General features: G+C 40.1%; 1 non-coding gene and 1 pseudogene across 1 annotated transcript; one reads left to right on the top strand and one right to left on the bottom strand.

The window, feature by feature from the left end:
* The first annotated feature begins 689 nt into the window (after nucleotides 1-689).
* Nucleotides 690-1,156, top strand: LOC138376679 (small ribosomal subunit protein uS13-like; annotated as a pseudogene).
* An 8,536-nt stretch (nucleotides 1,157-9,692) lies between these two features.
* On the bottom strand, nucleotides 9,693-9,799 carry LOC138380996 (U6 spliceosomal RNA). The gene has a single exon (XR_011232953.1). It is a non-coding gene; the product is annotated as a U6 spliceosomal RNA (small nuclear RNA).
* Nucleotides 9,800-18,276: the final 8,477 nt, after the last annotated feature.

The following is an 18,276-nucleotide window of genomic DNA, read 5'->3' as shown; positions in this document are numbered from 1 at the left end:
ATTATCAAAATTTTAATTATTTGCTGGTCTGGAAAATGATCGATGTCTTGTTTTGATTTTTATTTCTCTGGTTAATGGTGAAGTTGGGCATCTTTCCATATCCTTATTGGACTTTTATATTTATTTTTCTTTGAATTGTATATTCACAATTTTTGTTAGATTATCAGGATTTGTAGGAGTTTTTTGTGTTTTGAGTATTAATCCAGATGTTAATCCTTGGATTTTTAAGTATGTTTAATATTTTCTCTTCGTCTGTCACTTTTAACTTTTTTTATGTCATACTCTACTGTATAGGGTTGTCTTTTTTTTTGTTTTTTGAGACAGAGTCTCCCTCTGTTTCCTAGGCTGGGCTCAAGTGATTCTCCCACCTTAGACTTCCCAATAGCTGGGACTACAGGTGCTCATTACCATGCCTGCCTAATTTTTAAATTTTTTGTAGAGACAGGGTCTTCATGTGTTGCCCAAGCTGGTCCTGAACTCCTGGCCTCAAGTGATCCTCCCACCTTGGCCTCCCAAAGTCCTGGGATTATAGGCATGAGCCACTGCACCTGGCTCTTTTCCACTTGACAGTGTACTTCCCATGATACATAGGTATTGTTTTTATCATATGTAGAGAGTCTCTGTAACGCATGGTATTTAATAAAAAAGAAATAAAAGCTTCCACAGGAGGCCTACATGCCACTGGTCGTGCTGCTGCCATGTCTCTAGTGATCCCTGAGAAGTTCCAGCACATTTTGCGAGTACTCAACACCAACATCGATGGTGGTGGAAAATAGCTTTTGCCATCACTGCCATTAAGGGTGTGGGTCGAAGATATGCTCATGTGGTGTTGAGGAAAGCAGACATTGATCTCACCAAGAGGGCAGGAGAACTCACGGAGGATGAGGTGGAACGTGTGATCACCATTATGCAGAATCCATGGCAGTACAAGATCCCAGACTGGTTTTTGAAGAGACAGAAGGATGTAAAGGATGGAAAATATAGCCACGTCCTGGCCAATGGTCTGTACAACAAGTTCCATGAAGACCTGGAGTGGCTGAAGAAGATTCGGGCCCATAAAGGGCTGCGCCACTTTTGGGGCCTTTGTGTCCGAGGCCAGCACACCAAGACCATTGGCCGCCGAGGCCGTATCGTGGGGGTGTCCAAGAAAAAATAAGTCTGTAGGCCTTGTCTGTTAATAAATAGTTTATAAACGAAAAAAAAAAAAAAAAGTTTGCATTGTGCTTTCTTAGCACTTTAGATTCCTTTAGCATTTCCATTACTTTGCTTTGCTAATTGTCAGTCCTGGGTTTCTGTTTATGACTTCTGGATGCCAAGGATGGTTGAAGAAAATCATATAAATGAGCTGATTGTTCTATTGATATGTGCTACTCAGTCTAATTTGGCCCCTGTTGTTTGTAGTTGATTAACTTAAGGGGTATTGACTCTTCCTCATTCCTCAGGTAGAGAAATGCATGATAGTGTTCCATTTATTCCGTTATTCATTTGATCTGAAGTATTTGACACCATTGGCTACTGTCTACTGTGTGCTGGCCAGTGTGCTAATGAGTAGAAAATTTTAAGAGGGAGACAGTAACAGTGTCAAATAGAGTAGATAGGTGTAGAAAGAAAAAGACAGGAAAAATATTCATTCAGTTTGGCACTTAAGAAGTCATGGTTCATGGTGACCTTAACAAGAGCAGTTTCAGTAGGGGCTTGAAGGTGGAATCCCCATTACAGCTAGTGGAAGGTAGAAGAGTGAATGGTAGGTGATAAATGAGGAGGGGGGAGTGAGTGAGAGAAGGGGGGAGGGGAAAGAGAGGAGAAAGAAAGAAAGGGGGTATTGAGGGGGAGAGAGAAAGAGAGACAAAGAGAATAACTTGTGTTTGAGAAGATTTGCTGAGAAAAGGAAAAAGACAGAATGGGAGACAAGAAGGATTTTCTTTTTGAGATAAGAACTGACTTTGTATATGTGCTGAGGGGAAAGTTGCTAATAGAGAAACAAAGATTCAAGATATGGCTTATTGAGCAAGTTGTTGATGGAGGTAGGAAGGGGGTGATGGTGACTGTGTGGTTAAGGGTACAGGTGGATGGGCTGGCTTTGAACAGGAGGAGAGATCCTCATTTTCTAGGATTGAAAGAAAAGTAGATAAGCAGAGAGGTATGGGTATAGATAAAGTTATAGGTAGGGTTGTGGGGTGGTGGGAGGGTACACCTGATAACTTAAATTTCTCTACAAAATTGGAAGAAAGGTTGTTGGTTGAGAGTGAGGGTGCTGGGCAGGGGCTGTCTGGGGAACTTGAGAGAGAAAATGATTGAAAAGAGTTGTTAAGGGGAGTGGAAGAGGGACTTAGGTAAGTTCGTGATAAAGGACTGAAGTTTGAGACTTTATAGTGATATCAGTGTGTCTAATATGGTTTTTCTTTAGAGTATTTCAATTCCCAGAAATAGCATTCATCTGGCAGGGGTGGGGATGGCCTTCTAGGTCCTTAAGTGTGGCCTTTTGACTGGATCCAAATTTTACAGAACAAATCCTTTTATTAAAAGGGGTGGGCCGGGCGCGGTGGCTCACGCCTGTAATCCTAGCACTCTGGGAGGCCGAGGCGGGTGGATCGCTCGAGGTCAGGAGTTCAAGACCAGCCTGAGCAAGAGTGAGACCCCGTCTCTACTAAAAATAGAAAGAAATTATATGGACAACTAAAATATATATATATACAAAAAATTAGCCGGGCATGGTGGCGCATGCCTGTAGTCCCAGCTACTCGGGAGGCTGAGGCAGTAGGATCCCTTAAGCCCAGGAGTTTGAGGTTGCTGTGAGCTAGACTGACGCCACGGCACTCACTCCAACAGAGTGAGACTCTGTCTCAAAAAAAAAAAAAAAAAAAAAAAGGGGGTGCAGCAGATAAAGGTGGAGTTTTCTTGCCTCCTTTGGTGCTTAAAAAAGAACTATCTTGAAATCAGAAGACTGCAGGTTCCCCAAGTGATCTGAGTTGCTGCTAAGAGATTTAGAAATCCAATCATAGGATATGGGTTGGGGGAAATCAGAGGGATTGAAGGACAGGAGGTTTCTTTAAAGTCACGGTGAAGATATGGTCAGAGTAAAATTTTTGTGAGGTGCTAGCGTCAACAAGAGGGAGCAGTTTCAAATAACGACAAGATCCAGAGTTAAAGAAGTAAAGAATAGGTGCCTAAAATAGAGTTGAGCTAAAGATCTCTGGAACTAAAGAGGTCCATGAATTCTAATGTACAATGGTTAGATCATTTTCATGGGTGTTGAAATATCCCAGAATTGTGATAGGAGATTTACTGAAGAAGACTGTCAACTAGGTTCCCAGATTTTCAGTGAATGATGAGTTATTACTAAGGGATCGGAAGATGCTAGTGATGAGAAAGTGTATTAATAGTTGGTCCACGATATCTGCAGTTTCTCATTTATGGATTCAACCAACCATAGATCAAAAATGGTCAGAGAAAAAACCCTATAAAAAACCCCTCCACAACAATAAAAATAATACAAATAAAAAATACAGTATAACAACTGTTTATTTTGTATTAGGTATTACAAGTAAATCTAGAGATGATTTAAAGTATACAAGAGGGGCTGGGTGCAGTGGCTCACACATGCAATCCTAGCACTTTGCGATGTTGAGGTGGGAGGATCACTTGAGGCCAGGAGTTTGAGACAGGCTGAACAACATAATGAGGTCCTTTCTTAACAAAAAATTAAAAAATTAGGAAGACATGGTATTGTGCACTTATAGTCCCAGCTACTTAGGAAGCTGAGGCAGAAGGATTGCTTGAGCCCATGAGTTGGAGATTGCAATGAGCTATAATGAAGCCACTGTATCCTGGGCAACAGAGCAAAACTTTTTCTCAAAAAAAAAAAAAAGTATCTGGGAGGATCTGTGTAGGTTATATACAAATATTGTGCCATTTTATATGAGGGACTTGAGCATCCATGGATTTTGGTCTACCGGGGTCCTGGAACCAATCCCCATGGATACCAAGGGATGACTATGTATCTTGAAGGTGGGGCAATAAAGGAGAGTGATCATTATTTGGAAGCTGCAGTAAAAAGGCAAGAGAATGACAGTCACTTCTGGCTCTATGGGGATATGGGTTGCAGTAAAGAGAGAGAACTGTACTTTAGGAAGGTCAGCGAGGTTTAAGTCAAGGTAAGTAAGTGGAAGGAACGTTGTTCAGAAAGATTGAGGAAGCCTCAGGTTTGGTAACAACGGAATGATTATTGTCTTGGGCACAGTGGAAAAGATTTGGGCACTGACACCGTGGAAGAAAACAGGGTTGAGGACATACAGACAAGGAAGGTAGATCATGGTGGGGTTAATATGGCCTGATATTATAAGAGATCAAAGGGAATGTTGGAAGTTATTGATTAGCTCAATTGTCTGAACTTTGCTCAAGTTATTTTGGTACTGAAACTGGTTTAAAGTTCCAGATAGTATGTGACTTGATTGCATAGAGGTGGTAAATGCCTTTCATAAAGTTAATGACAAAGGAAACAAAGACCATACGTATTCTGGGTGAGGGATTGACTCCAGCAGAGTTGAAGTCTCTTGTTAAGTAAAGGGTCCCAGGGGAAATGTGGTCAAGGGCTTGCTGTATCCAAGTACCCCCATGATAGTAGAGGAGCTAAAAGGCTCAGGTTGAGGAGGGTGTGGTGACAGGGATCATTTTAGAGTAGAGTGATTATCACTTTAAAATTGATTGGCTTGTGGTTATATGCTAGAAGTAAATAGAAATGATTAAGTATTAGGATGTTGGGATATGGGTTAATTTTTAATTTTAAAATATGTTAGATTTTTTTTAACAATTAAAATTGAAGAGAAATGTGAACAATGGATTTTGGAGAGCTCCTCCATGAGTTAAGACTCTTTGTTGCAAGTGACAGAAAACTCAAACCAAATTGGCTTAAAAAGAAAATATTTTGCCTTATGTTACTGATAAGTCCAAGGAAAGCCCTGGTTTCAGGCATGGCTTTTGTGGTTTAGATGATGTCACCATGACCTAGTCTCTTTGAACTCTGAACTCAAATGTGCTTTCCGCCGGTGTTGATTTGATCTTTAGGTTTCATGTGGTGGCAAGATGGCTCAAACAGCTCTAATTGCTGCCCTTCCAGTCTAAGAGCATTAGCAAGGAGAACCTCTCTTCACCCAGGAATGCAAACAAAAGTCCCAAGTCTGACTGTCATTGGCCAGGATGGAACCAGGTGTCTTATCTTTGACCCAGTTATGGCTGGGAGAATCTAATGCTTTGATTGACTTATGTCTTGGTCACTTATAGTTACAGGTGGGGTCAGTGTCTCTCCCATTGTTTTGGACCTCTTTATGTACAGAGGAAGAGTCTAATGTCTCTGAATTTTCCTCCATGTCTAGATTGCTTCTGTTTTAGAACAATCTGGATATCTGAGATTTTGTTTATTCAGTATTTATGTAGCAAATATAGTGATCACTGTGCTTTCTAAAAGGCACAGCTCCAGGTACTCTTAGTGATTCCAGGTTGGATAAACCTAGTCTTTGCCTTTAAGGAGATGACTGCTTAGAAGAGTTAGTTATTAGTGTATGTTAGCCTTCTTTCCATCATAGATAATGAAGAGATATTTGAGTTTCTTCAGGAACCAGATGAGTCTTTGTGGTAAGAGGGACCCTGGAATCTCATAGTAATCCAGGATATAGCCAGGCCTCAAGGAGACTGGCATATAGTTAGGGAACTGGAAGAATTCACTGACACTGTAGAGACTGTTTTCTTTTTGTTCTTTCCCTCCTTTTCACCCTTCCCTCCCTCCCCCTCCCCTTTTTTTTTAGAGACAAATTTCTGGCTGTATTGCCCAGGCTGGACTCAAACTCCTGGGCTCAAGTGATCCTCATGCCTCAGCCTCCCAAGTAGCTGGGACTACAGGTGTGTGCCCAGACTTACATCCCTTTCTACACAAGAATTTGTCATTCTCCCCATGTATTGGGGTTTCTTAGTGTCTTTTTGTGTGTGTGTGTGTGTGTGTGTGTGTGTGTGTGTGTGTGGTTATATTGTTCCTGTCTCATCCAACCCAACCTCACCCTTTTCTTTGTATATGCTTTTCCTTACTTTATGGTTTCCTCTCATGTATGACCATGCTATCTTATGGCCTTTTGTCTGGCAGTGTTTTAGTTTGTGTTCTTGCTTCCAGCTACATGAATCTTTCCTCCCACTTTCTATTTGGTTGAGAGAGAGAGAGTGAGGGAGTGCATTTGTATGTTTTAAAGAGAGACTCTACCTGTTATTCCAGTTGGCCTAAGTTCTTCTAGCAGGCTCTTTCCTCACAAGCTGATGGACATTTTATCAGACCTTTGGGTCAGGTGCATCCTCCTATCCAATTAGCTAGGCCCAGGGATCACGGGTATGTGGTGTTTATGTGGAGATTAAGGCGACATAAAAGGCCACCACACAGCTCCTTAATCTGCAAGGCACTATTGTTAGAGCTTTTGCCTTGAGAGATGACTGTGAGCATGCTGACCAATCTGTCAAGCATGGTGAGAGCTTGATCGCCTTGCACCAAAAGAGAATTACAAACAAAATCCTTTCAGGCCAGCCTGAGCAAGAGTGAGACTCCGTGTCTACTAAAAAAATAGAAAGAAATTAGCTGGACATCTAAAAATATATAGAAAAAATTAGCCGGGCATGGTGGTGCATGCCTGTAGTCCCAGCTACTCGGGAGGCTGAGGCGGTAGGATTGCTTGAGCCCAGGAGTTTGAGGTTGCTATGAGCTAGGCCGACGCCACGGCACTCTAGCCCAGGCAACAGAGTGAAACTCTGTCAAAAAAAATAAAATAAAATAAAAAAAAAATCCTTTAATGATTTAAAGAAGGCCAGTGTTTACCCAGCAAGGGCTTTAAGGTAGGCTTCATCAAAGCACTACACTTTTAAGAATGAAGATGATTCAATAGGAGAACAGTAGGGAGAATGATGCTGGTGAATTTGTGGACCTGAAGGCAGAGAGAAGATGCTTAAAAGTGGCAATTATAAATGCAAAGGTTCAGTTATAAAAGAGCATGGGACATATTTAGGAAACAATGAGTAGTTCAGCGTACAGCAGCAATGAGAAAGAAAGCTGAATCCAGAGAGAGTGTTGAGGTTCTCTTTTGCTAAACTAAGGAGTTGAGGTGCAGCTTGGTGTTCATTGTTTAATGGTCTTGTAGTTCTCACTGACTTTAAAATCACTGAGAATTTGCAAATGAATTACATTTAGCTGAGAGAAGTGATATAATTTTTTTCTTAAAATTGACATAAGATTACACATCATTGGAATCTTAGTTTTGTGACAGTACTCTATTTAACATTTATTTGTAAGCCTTTACTCTGATTTTTAAAAAAATTTTTATTGAGATAAAATTCATATATCATAAAATTCTCTCACTTAAAGTGTAGAATTTCATGGTTTTTAGTATATTCATGGTTGTGGAACCATCACCACAATCAATTTTAGAATATTTTCCACATCCCAGAAAGAAACCCTGTACCTTTTAACAGTTACTCCCTGTCCTCCCAAACCCCCATCTTCCCAAACTTAGGCAGCCAGCAATCTACTTTCTATTTCCATGGATTTCTTCTATTTTAGAATATTTCATATAAATGAAATCATACACAATGAGGTCCTTTGTGACTGGCCTCTTTCACTTAGCATAATGTTTTCAAGGTTCATCCATGTTGTAGCATATTATCAGTACTTAATTATTTTTTATGGCTGAATAATATTCTGTTGTATGGATTTAGCACATTTTGTTCTTTAGCTGATAGACTTTTACGTTGTTTCCACTTTTTGGCTTCTATGAATAATGGTGCTATGAACATTCATGTACATTTTTTTTGTGTGAGCATATGTTTTCATTTTTCTTGGCTATATACCTAATAGTGGAATTACTGGGTCATATGATATCTCTATGCTTAACCTTTTGAAGAACTGTCAAACTGTTTTTTCTAAAGCACCTGTACCATTTTACATTCCCAGCAACAGAACGTGAGAGGTCCGATTTCTCCATATCCTAGCCAACACTTGTTATTATATTTTTGACTACAGCAATCTTTGTGGGTATGAAATGGTATCCCATTGTGGTTTTGATTTGCATTTTCCTAATGACATTGAACATCTTTTTATGTGCTTTCATAGGCCATTTGTATATCTTCTATGGAGAAATGTCTATTCAAGTCCTTTGCCCATTTTTTGGTGGGGAGGGGGGCAGGGTCTTGCTCTGTCACCTGGGCTGGAGTGCAGTGGCATCATCATAGCTCACTGCAACCTCAAACCCATGGGCTCAAGCAATCTTCCTGCCTCAGCCTCCTGAGTAGCTGGGACTACAGGCACGCATCACCACACCTCGCTAATTTATTTATTTATTTATTTATTTTGTAGAGATGGGGGGTTCTTTCTCTTGTTCAGGCTGATCTTGAACGCCTGGCCTCAAGAGATCCTCCTGCCTCAGCCTTCCAAAGTGCTAGGATTATAGGCGTGAGCCACTCACTGTGCCCGGCCTTGCCCATTCTTAAATTGAGGTGTTTTGGTTGTTGTTGAGTTGTAGGAATTCTTTTTATATTCTAGATATTAATCTATTATCAGACATGATTTACAAATATTTTCTCCTATTCTGTCGGTTGTATTTTCACTATCTTAATAGTGTCCTATGATTCAGTGTGAATGTAGAATCTTTCTTCTTCTTCTTCTTTCTTTTTTTTTTTTTTTGAGACGGAGTGTCACTCTGTTGCCTGGGGTAGTAGAGTGCTGTGGTGTCAGCTCACAGCAACCTCAAACTCCTGGACTCAAGCGATCCTTCTGCCTCAGCCTCCTAAGTAGCTGGGACTACAGGCATGTGCCACCATGCCTGGCTAATTTTTTCTATATAATTTTAGTTGTCCAGCTAATTTCTTTCTATTTTTTTTTTTTTAGTAGAGACGGGGTCTCGCTCTTGCTCAGACTGGTCTCGAACTCCTGACCTCGAGTGATCCTCCTGTCTTGGCCTCCCAGAGTGCTAGGATTATAGGCATGAGCCATCCTTCTGTTTTTAGAGATGAAAATTTTAGAGAATGTGTTATATGCAGATAGTCCCCAACTTATGATGGTTCGACTTACACAATTTTTTGATTTTACTGATTGAGACACGGTCTCGCTCTGTTATGCAATTTTTTGATTTTATTTTTTTATACATACACACACACACAGACATACATATATACATACACACAGGGTATTGCTTCATTGCCGGGGCTAGAGTGCAGTGGTGTCATTATAGCTCACTGCAACCTCAAACTCCTGGGCTCAAGTAATCCTCCTGCTTCAGTCTCTCAAGTAGCTGGGACTACATTCATGCACCACCATGCTGGCTAATTTCTTTTTAATATTTGTAAAAATGGGGGTCTTGCTGTGTTACCCAGGCTGGTCTTGAACTCCCAGCCTCAAGATATTCTCCCACCTGGGCTTCCCAAAGCACTTGGGATTACAGGTGTGATCTGCCATGTTTGGGCTCTGCTTATAAGAGTTCTGCTTATAATTTTAGGAGTTTCATAGGACATCCTTCCCCAAGCTCATTCATGGATTCCAGATCATAGCCCTACCTCTATGTGTGCTACCTAAACAATTCCATTCACTTTGGTAGTTACAAATACATTGATGACTTTCCAATCTATTTCTTCATTATGATTCTCTCTCCTGAGTTCTTTTTTTTTTTTTTTTTTATATGGAATGCTTCACGAATTTGCGTGTCATCCTTGCGCAGGGGCCATGCTAATCTTCTCTGTATCGTTCCAATTTTAGTATATGTGCTGCCGAAGCGAGCACTCTCCTGAGTTCTTGACTGCGATACCCATTTGCTTCCTGTCCTTACATATCTGGATTTCCTATTGCACTACACTTTGCATTTCAAATTTATGAAACCATGTGTAATTCCTGAAACACATTTTTCTGTTCTTAAATCTTTCACTCCTTGGTTATTAGGCCCTGCTAACTGCTTCTTTGTTCTTTGAGACATTCTCTCTCCTTACCTTCTCTTATTTCTGTGACTGTATGTTCTCTTTCTCCTTCCTAGATTCTTCTTTCACTACTTGTCCTCTAAATGTCTATTAGCTCAGGGTTTTGACCATAACCTTCTGAGATCTTTCACTCTTTATGTTTTTGGGCAAAGTTTTCCAAAGTCCTGGCTTTAGTTATTTCCTAAATCTTTGTATTTTGCTAAGGTTCAAACCCCTTTATCTCCAAATGCCTACTAGATATTTCCACTTAGATCAATGGTTCCTAAATAATTTGGGAATTACCTTCTCCTTTAAGTACCTAATTAAGGATCAAGTGTGGTGGCTCACACCTGTAATCTTAGCATTTTGGGAGGCTGAGGTGGGAGGATCGCTGGAGGCCAGGAGTTTGAGACCAGCCTGAGCAACATAGCAAGACCTTGTCTTACAAAGAAATAAAAAAATTAGCTGGGCATGGTGGCATGCACCTGTGGTTCCAGTTACTCAGGAGGCTGAGGCAGGAGGATCACTTGAGGCCTGGAGTTTAAGGTTATGGTGAGCTATGATGATGCCACTGCACTCCAGCCCAGGCAATAGAGTGAGACTCTGTCTCCAAAAGTGGGAAAAAAAATCTCTCTCCCTAGAAAAGTACACAGGCATACTTAATTTTGCATATCATTCTAGTATAGCCCTGGACCTCCTACAGCCCCTCCGTGGATTCCTTAGAGGTTTGTGGTATTCTAATTAAGCAGATGTGGTTTAGATATTCCTAAGCTATCTTTAATAAAATGTGTCCAAAATTTACGCTATCATCGCTTCTAACCCATTTTATTCTTATCCCTCTCCCTTGTACCTCTAGATTACTTGCCTCTTAATTATTTACTAATAAATTAATTCTGCAAATATGTGAATGCCTGCTTTATATTTAACACTAGACCAGAGTATATAGTGATGTTCAAAGTAGACACAGTTACTGTTTTCTCAAAGCTTACTGTATAGCATAGTGACTGAGTGAATTGACTCCTTACTGCTTTGTGACCTTGAGCAAATTACATAACCTCTCTAACCTCTTAGTTTAACTTCTCCATTTCATCATCTGTAAAATGAGGACAATAATTCATTGGTTATTAGGATTAAATGAATTAATATATGAAAAATGCTCAGCAAATGTTAGCTTTTATTTGTGGAGAAGACAGATATTAGATAATCATAAGTAATTATACATTTTGATAAGTGCTATGAAAAAGCAGAACAGGATACTATGAGAGAATTTAGATTGGGGGTAGGGATAACATTGCTGAGGAAGTGACATTTAGTTAAATTGGCAGGATGAATAGGTGTTAACTAGGTAAAGGTTTGTGGGGACTGGAAGCATTCCAAATAGAAAAGGTGGTATGCAGGCCTTGAGTAAAAAAGTGTTTGGACCATTTGAGAAATAGAAGGTCATTGTTCCTGGAGTATGATGAGTTTTGGGGAGAACGATGTGAATCCAGAGATTTGTAGGAGTTTGAATTTTATTCTAAACAAAATGGGAAGCTAATGGAAGGTTATAAGTGGCATAGATGGCATGAACTGATTTATGTTTAGAAAGGGTCCCTTGATGTTGTATGGAGAATGAATCAGAAGAGAGCCAGAATGGATGCCTAGAGATTAAATTAAGAGTCTACTGGGGCTGGGTGCAGTGTCTCACCTATAATCCTAGCACTTTGGCAGGCCGAGGTGGGAAGATCCCTTGAGGTCAGAAGAGTAAGACCAGCCTGAGCAAGAGTGAGATCCCATCTCTACAAAAAAAAAAAAAAAAAAAAAGAAAGAAAGAAAAATTAGCCAGGCATGGTGGCACCTATCTGTAGTCCTAGCTATTTGGGCCACTGTCTCAACAAACAAACAAAAAAGTCTACTGGGGAAAAAAGTCTTTTGCTTTAGTCTGGGTAAGAGCTGCTGGTGGGTTGGACTAGAATGGCACAGTAGAGAGAATTTAGAATGAAATGTGTGGGTTCAAAATATTTTAAATTGAGTGCTTCTAAGTCTCAGGTACTATGATAGGAACTGAGGGTACAATGTAGAGGTTAAAAAGGAGACAATTCCTGACTTGTAGTGTAGGCTGTCGGGGTGCATTAAGGGGGAGAGATAAAACAATTATACAAATAAATATAAAAAAATCAGACCTGTGGTAAGTTCTAGGAAGGACAGATATGTGGTGCTTTGAGAGTATATCATGTTCAGGAAGGTCAGGGATGTAGAATCAATAGGAAGATTTGATGATTGACTGAATGAAGGGGGGAAAGGAAGATATGTAGATGAATGTGAAGAAAAGTCTTATTGACCTAAGCTCTTTACATAGCAGTGAAAAAAAAAGTGTTATTGGCTTCCAGACTTGTCATCTTCCACACCATCTTAATCAGTGACCAGAAGTCATTCTTCACCTTCTCTGGGAATTGTTTCCTGACCCTTCAGTCTAATCTAGTTGTCCTTTTATTGTGCTTCCATTATACCCTGGACAGAGAGCCAGTAATATTTTTTATTATTCATCATTGAGTATTGGTTATCTGATGATAGGTTGGCTGATCATTGATTGTAAGCTTATTTATTTATTTATTTATTCATTCATTTTTGAGACAGAGTCTCACTCTGTTGCCCAGGCTAGAGTGCTGTGGCGTCAGCCTAGCTCACAGCAACCTCAAAGTACTGGGCTTGAGCAATCCTCCTGCCTCAGCCTCCCGAGTAGCTGGGACTACAGGCATGTGCCACCATGCCCGGCTAATTTTTTCTATATATATTTTTAGTTGTCCATATAATTTCTTTCTATTTTTAGTAGAGACAGGGTCTCGCTCTTGCTCAGGCTGGTCTCAAACTCTTGACCTCGAGCAATCCTCCTGCCTCGGCCTCCCAGAGTGCTAGGATTACAGGCGTGAGCCACCGGGCCCGGCAGATTGTGAGCTTTTGAGGGCAGGAATCATATCTTGTCTTTGTGTTTCAGGATCTGTCATGGTAAGTGCTCAATAAATGTTTTTTTTTTCTTTTTTTTTTTTTTCATTATTTTAGCATATTGTGGGGGCACAAAAGTTCAGGTTACATACATTGCCCTTGCCCCCCGCCTCGAGTCAGAGCTTCAGACATGTCCATCCCCTAGACAGTGCACATCGCACTCACCACGTATGTATATACCCATCCTCTCCCCCCCCCCCACATCCACCCCACACCCGATCAGTGTCATTCCTGAATGTACTCTTAGGTGATGATCAGTGAAACCAATTTGATGGTGAGTACATGTGGTGCTTATTTTTCCATTCTTGGGATACTTCACTTAGTAGAATGGGTTCCAGCTCTATCCAGGAAAATATAAGAAGTGCTGTATCACCATTGTTTCTTATAGCTGAGTAAATACTCCATGGTATACATATACCACATTTTATTAATCCACTCATGTTCAATAAATGTTTCACTTGAGGAATTAGGGAATACTCTGTTCTTTTATATCATGTGCCTTTGCACAAGCTGTTCCTTCTGCTTAGAATGCCCTTCCCTCCCATGTCTGCTTTGTCAACTTCTAGACATTCTTTAATACTAAGCCTTACTTGATACCTTAGTGACAGTTTCTCTTTCCATTGTGCTGCTATAGTTTTTCTTTTCTATACCTCTTATTTGATAGTACAGAGTAGGGATCCATATGTTTGAATGAGTGAATGAATATTGTAAGCATTTGGACTTATAGATTGGATGAATATTTCCCAGGTGTCCAAACCCATTTCATGGGGAAATAACCTAGGTTACTCCTTGTTGTCTTAGTCCATTTTCTGTTGCTTTACCAGGATACCACAGACTGAGTAATAAATAATGGAAGTGTGTTCGGCTCATGGTTCTGGAGGCTGTGATGTCCAAGAGCATGGTGCTGGCATCTGGCAAGGATCATCCCATGGGTGCAGGCGTGAGCCACTGCGCCCGGCCTTTCTTCATTTTTTGACAGCTAACAATTTTAGTAAAGGTTATGAAATCTTCTTAAAATGTTTATTTATTTTTTTGCTCTGTCTCCTAGGTAAGGGTGTAGTGGCATCTTCATAGCTCACTGCAACCTCAAACTCCTGGGCTCAAGTGATCCTCCTGCCTCAGCCTCCTGAGTAGCTGGGACTAGAGGTGCACACCACCATGCTCAGCTAGTTTTTCTATTTTTTGTAGAGATGGGGTCTCCTTAAGGCTGGTCTTGAACTTCTGGCCTCATGTGATCCTCCCGCCTCAGCCTCCCAAGTTCTCCAAAGGATTACAGGTGTGCTCTACTACACCTGGCCCAGTGTTTACTTTAGAGTAATATTTAAAATACCATTTAACTTTTCAGATAAAATAAGTCTCCATCTCCCCTTTTCCCCATATGTCTGATATTCTTGGAGCCCAGCTTAAACTAAGTATAGCTTGACCTGCCTTTTCCTTTGACACCACGTGTTCTACAGTTTTTATCATGTATGCAGTAACTGGGTGTGTGGTTCACTCTCTCTTATCTTGTGTTATATTGTTTTATGCCTTTACCCAGACTTCCAGGATCTTCTTGCTCCAGGGTGTAGGCTATCATCTTGTGTTCAGGGTCTGCCCCCTGTCCCTGCCCCGCCTCCAAAGTAGCTTGCTAATCTTGTGACTCTCCTTTGATCTGGATTAGAGTATCTCTTGGCTAACATTCTCTTCTCCAGTATTGTTACTGATGAGGAGAAGCTGACTTTTGACTTCTTGGTAAGGTGATTTATACCCCATCCCAGTATTACACATTTTTTCTAAGAATACCAAATCTTAGCTATCTAGAGAGGCTGCTGTATGGGTGATCTGTCATTTCTAATACCTGTCTGCAAAGAAGCTTTCAATGGTATATCACAAAATAAGGACGATGTAGTGAATTTTTCATCTATCTAAATGTATTATAAATAAAAGACTATTATAATGAGGTATGTTCTTTAGTTTTTTGATCTTAAAATGTCTGATTTCTTTTTTTTTTTTAAAGAAATCATGGTAATAGTAGGTGGAGTACTTTGTAAGATAAAATTTTTGCTCATCTTATGATGATCCTCTAAATATTTCTGTGGGAAATTTTACTGTTCTATGATGTCCAGTAGTCTGGGAACTCCTGGGTTGACCACCGTATCTCATTTCCATGAGCCAGTAGTACCCTTGATGTAAAGTAAGCATGGCTTCTTACATATACACTTGCCCACAATTTTCTAATGTAATTTTCTGTCATAGGCTTCTTCTTGATTTTTGCCTGATTCTAGCCTTGTGGTTTACTCGCTGTATCACAGTCTTCTTCTTTGTCCAGTAGCTCTAGTTTCTGTTTTTATAATTGTTCATGTGTGTTTTAAATCTCTGTGTAACCTTTACCTTAGTTAGGTATACTTCTTCCTGTTCTTTGTTTTATGCTTTCCTAGATGTTTCTTCTAAGGGCTTAATGTTATGTTGAAAACTTTTATTGTTTATTTTTCTTTTAGACCTATTATTTTTTTGTTTTATAGTACTTATGAAACTCTTTCTGAACTTCAGTTATCTTACTGATTTCTGGCATTTTTTCTTTAGATCTTAGTAAAAAAAAATTCACCGTTACTAACGTGTCCTTTCTTTAAGATACTCTTTTGGCCGGGCACGGTGGCTCACGCTTGTAATCCCTACACTCTGGGAGGCCAAGGCAGGAGGCTCACTTGAGTTCACGAGTTCAAGACCAGTCTGAGCAAGAGTGAGACCTTGTCTCTACTAAAAACAGAAAAAATTAGCTGTAGTCCCAGGTTCTGGGGAGGTTGAAGCAGGAGGATCACTTGAACCCAGGAGTGTGAGGTTGCAGTGAGCTATGATGAACCACTGTACTGTAGCCAGGGCTACAGAGCAAGACCCTGTCTCTAAAAAAAAAGATACTTTTTCTTGTAGATGAATATATATAGATGGCAGTCTCCATTACAATTTTTTGCTTCTATTATTAGATGGTAAATTATAGAATCATAACATTTCTTCCAATTTGCTCTAAGAATCTTTTTGTTGACTTTCTAGGTAATAGTCATCCCTCACTATCTGCAGGGGACTGGTTCCAGGACCCCTAGGATACCAAAATCTTCAGAGGCTCAAGTCCTTTATATAAAATAGCGTAGGGTTTACATATAACCTGTGCACATCTTACCATATATTTTAAATCATCTCTAGATTATTTGTAACACCTAATGCAATGTAAATGCTATGTAAATAGTTGTTATGCTGTATTGTTTATTTTTTATTGTTGTATGTTATTTTTTGTTGTTTTGTTTCCCTGAATATTTTTAATCCATGGTTGAGTGAATCCATGGATGTGGAGGATACAGAGGGCTGACTGTATTCAGTCAAAAGGCAGTAATTAGGCTGGGCGTGGTGGCTCACGCCTGTAATCCTAGCACTCTGGGAGGCCGAGGCGGGCGGATCGTTTGAGCTCAGGAGTTCAAGACCAGCCTGAGCAAGAGCGAGACCCCATCTCTACTAAAAATAGAAAGAAAGTATATGGACAGTTAAAAATATATATAGAAAAAATTAGCCAGGCATGGTGGTGCATGCCTGTAGTCCCAGCTACTCGGGAGGCTGAGACAGGAGGATCGCTTGAGCTCAGGAGTTTTCGAGGTTGCTGTGAGCTAGGCTGATGCCACGGCACTCACTCTAGCCTGGGCAACAGAGTGAGACTCTGTCTCAAAAAAAAAAAAAAAAAGGCAGTAATTAGACTTTTCTAGAAAAATATTCTTATCTCTTCAAGTATCTGCCCTGTCAGTAATATTCATCCATTACCCTAAGCAGAAATAATTTTGGATAAGAGTCATTGGGTACTAGTTTTTTTAAAATCACAACTGTACCCTTTTGGAAAATGTTGGCCAAAGCAGGAATACTCACTTGCTTAAAATAACTAGCATAAGTATTATGACCATATTTCCGAAACCCCACATTGTTCGACATTAAATCAGTATTTGATATTTGAACTTGCCCGAGAAACTGAGATCTGTGGTTTCACGTTTACTTATTCTACAGATATTACATATCTGACCTATTCCAGGCATTGTGCTAAGCACTGCAATAAAGTGGAGCTAACGATCTTCTAGTGGGGAAGACATACATTAATATGTGGTTTTAAAAATAAATTACAGTTGTGGTAAATGCTGTAAAGAAAGACAGGATACTATGAGAGTATATAAAAGGGAGACCTTACCAGATCTTGGGGTTTAGGGAAAGTTTCAAAAAGCGACATTTGGCCGGGCGCGGTGGCTCACGCCTGTAATCCTAGCACTTGGGAGGCCGAGGCGGGCGGATCCTTTGAGCTCAGGAGTTCGAGACCAGCCTGAGAGAGAGCGAGACTCCGTCTCTACTAAAAATAGAAAGAAATTATATGGACAACTAAAAATATATATAGAAAAAATTAGCCAGGCATGGTGGTGCATGCCTGTAGTCCCAGCTACTCGGGAGGCTGAGACAGGAGGATCGCTTGAGCCCAGGAGTTTTAGGTTGCTGTGAGCTAGGAGGACGCCACGGCACTCACTCTAGTCCGGGCAACAGAGCGAGACTCTGTTTCAAAAAAAAAAAAAAAAAGCGACATTTAAGCTTAAGCACAAAGGGTGAATAGGAGTTGGGCTTGAGGCATCTTTCTGGGTAAAGGATGAGGAACATGGTTGTGTGGGCTAGAGATATGTGGCAGCAAGAGGGAATGATGTTTCCTAATGAACATCAATTGCATTCTATAACATTTCTATCCTTGTTTCCATTCACATCTTCTAAAACATGCTTTTAATTATATTACTAAGTAAGAATAATAATAATAATAAAAATAATAATAACCCACTCTTTCTTGGGTGGATTATTAGCTCCTTGAAGGCAAGACACTTATGATTTTAATTATGATTTTAATTCCTTAGCCCCAGTTATAAATATTGGAGCCAATCATAATTTATCCCTCAGCACAACTTGGTTTTAGTTTTAGTACTAAATGGTAGGCAAGGATGGAGTTGTGTATAAGCTAGTATGATTCTTTCTTTTTTCCCCCCTTTGCCTAAGACAGAAGTTTCTCAGGTTGGCTAGTGAAGGACTTTTTGTGGAGAGGGAAAAAAAAAGCGTCTTTTATAACCCAGTTTGTATGTAGTTGTTATTCTATTAATGTTTATTATATGGAATTAAGATATTATAGACCAATCCTGGCCTAATGTTGCTTATTATATTGAATTAAGATATTGTGCGCTGGGTATGGTGGCTCACTGAGCACCTGTAATCCTAGCACTTTGCAAGTCTGAGGCAGGATTACTTGAGGCCAGGAGTTTGAGACCAGTCTGGGCAACACAGCAAGAA

Source organism: Eulemur rufifrons, chromosome 2 (genome assembly GCF_041146395.1).
Source record: "Eulemur rufifrons isolate Redbay chromosome 2, OSU_ERuf_1, whole genome shotgun sequence".
NCBI classification, from domain to species: Eukaryota; Metazoa; Chordata; class Mammalia; order Primates; family Lemuridae; genus Eulemur; species Eulemur rufifrons.
This window is presented reverse-complemented; position numbering and strand designations above follow the sequence as displayed.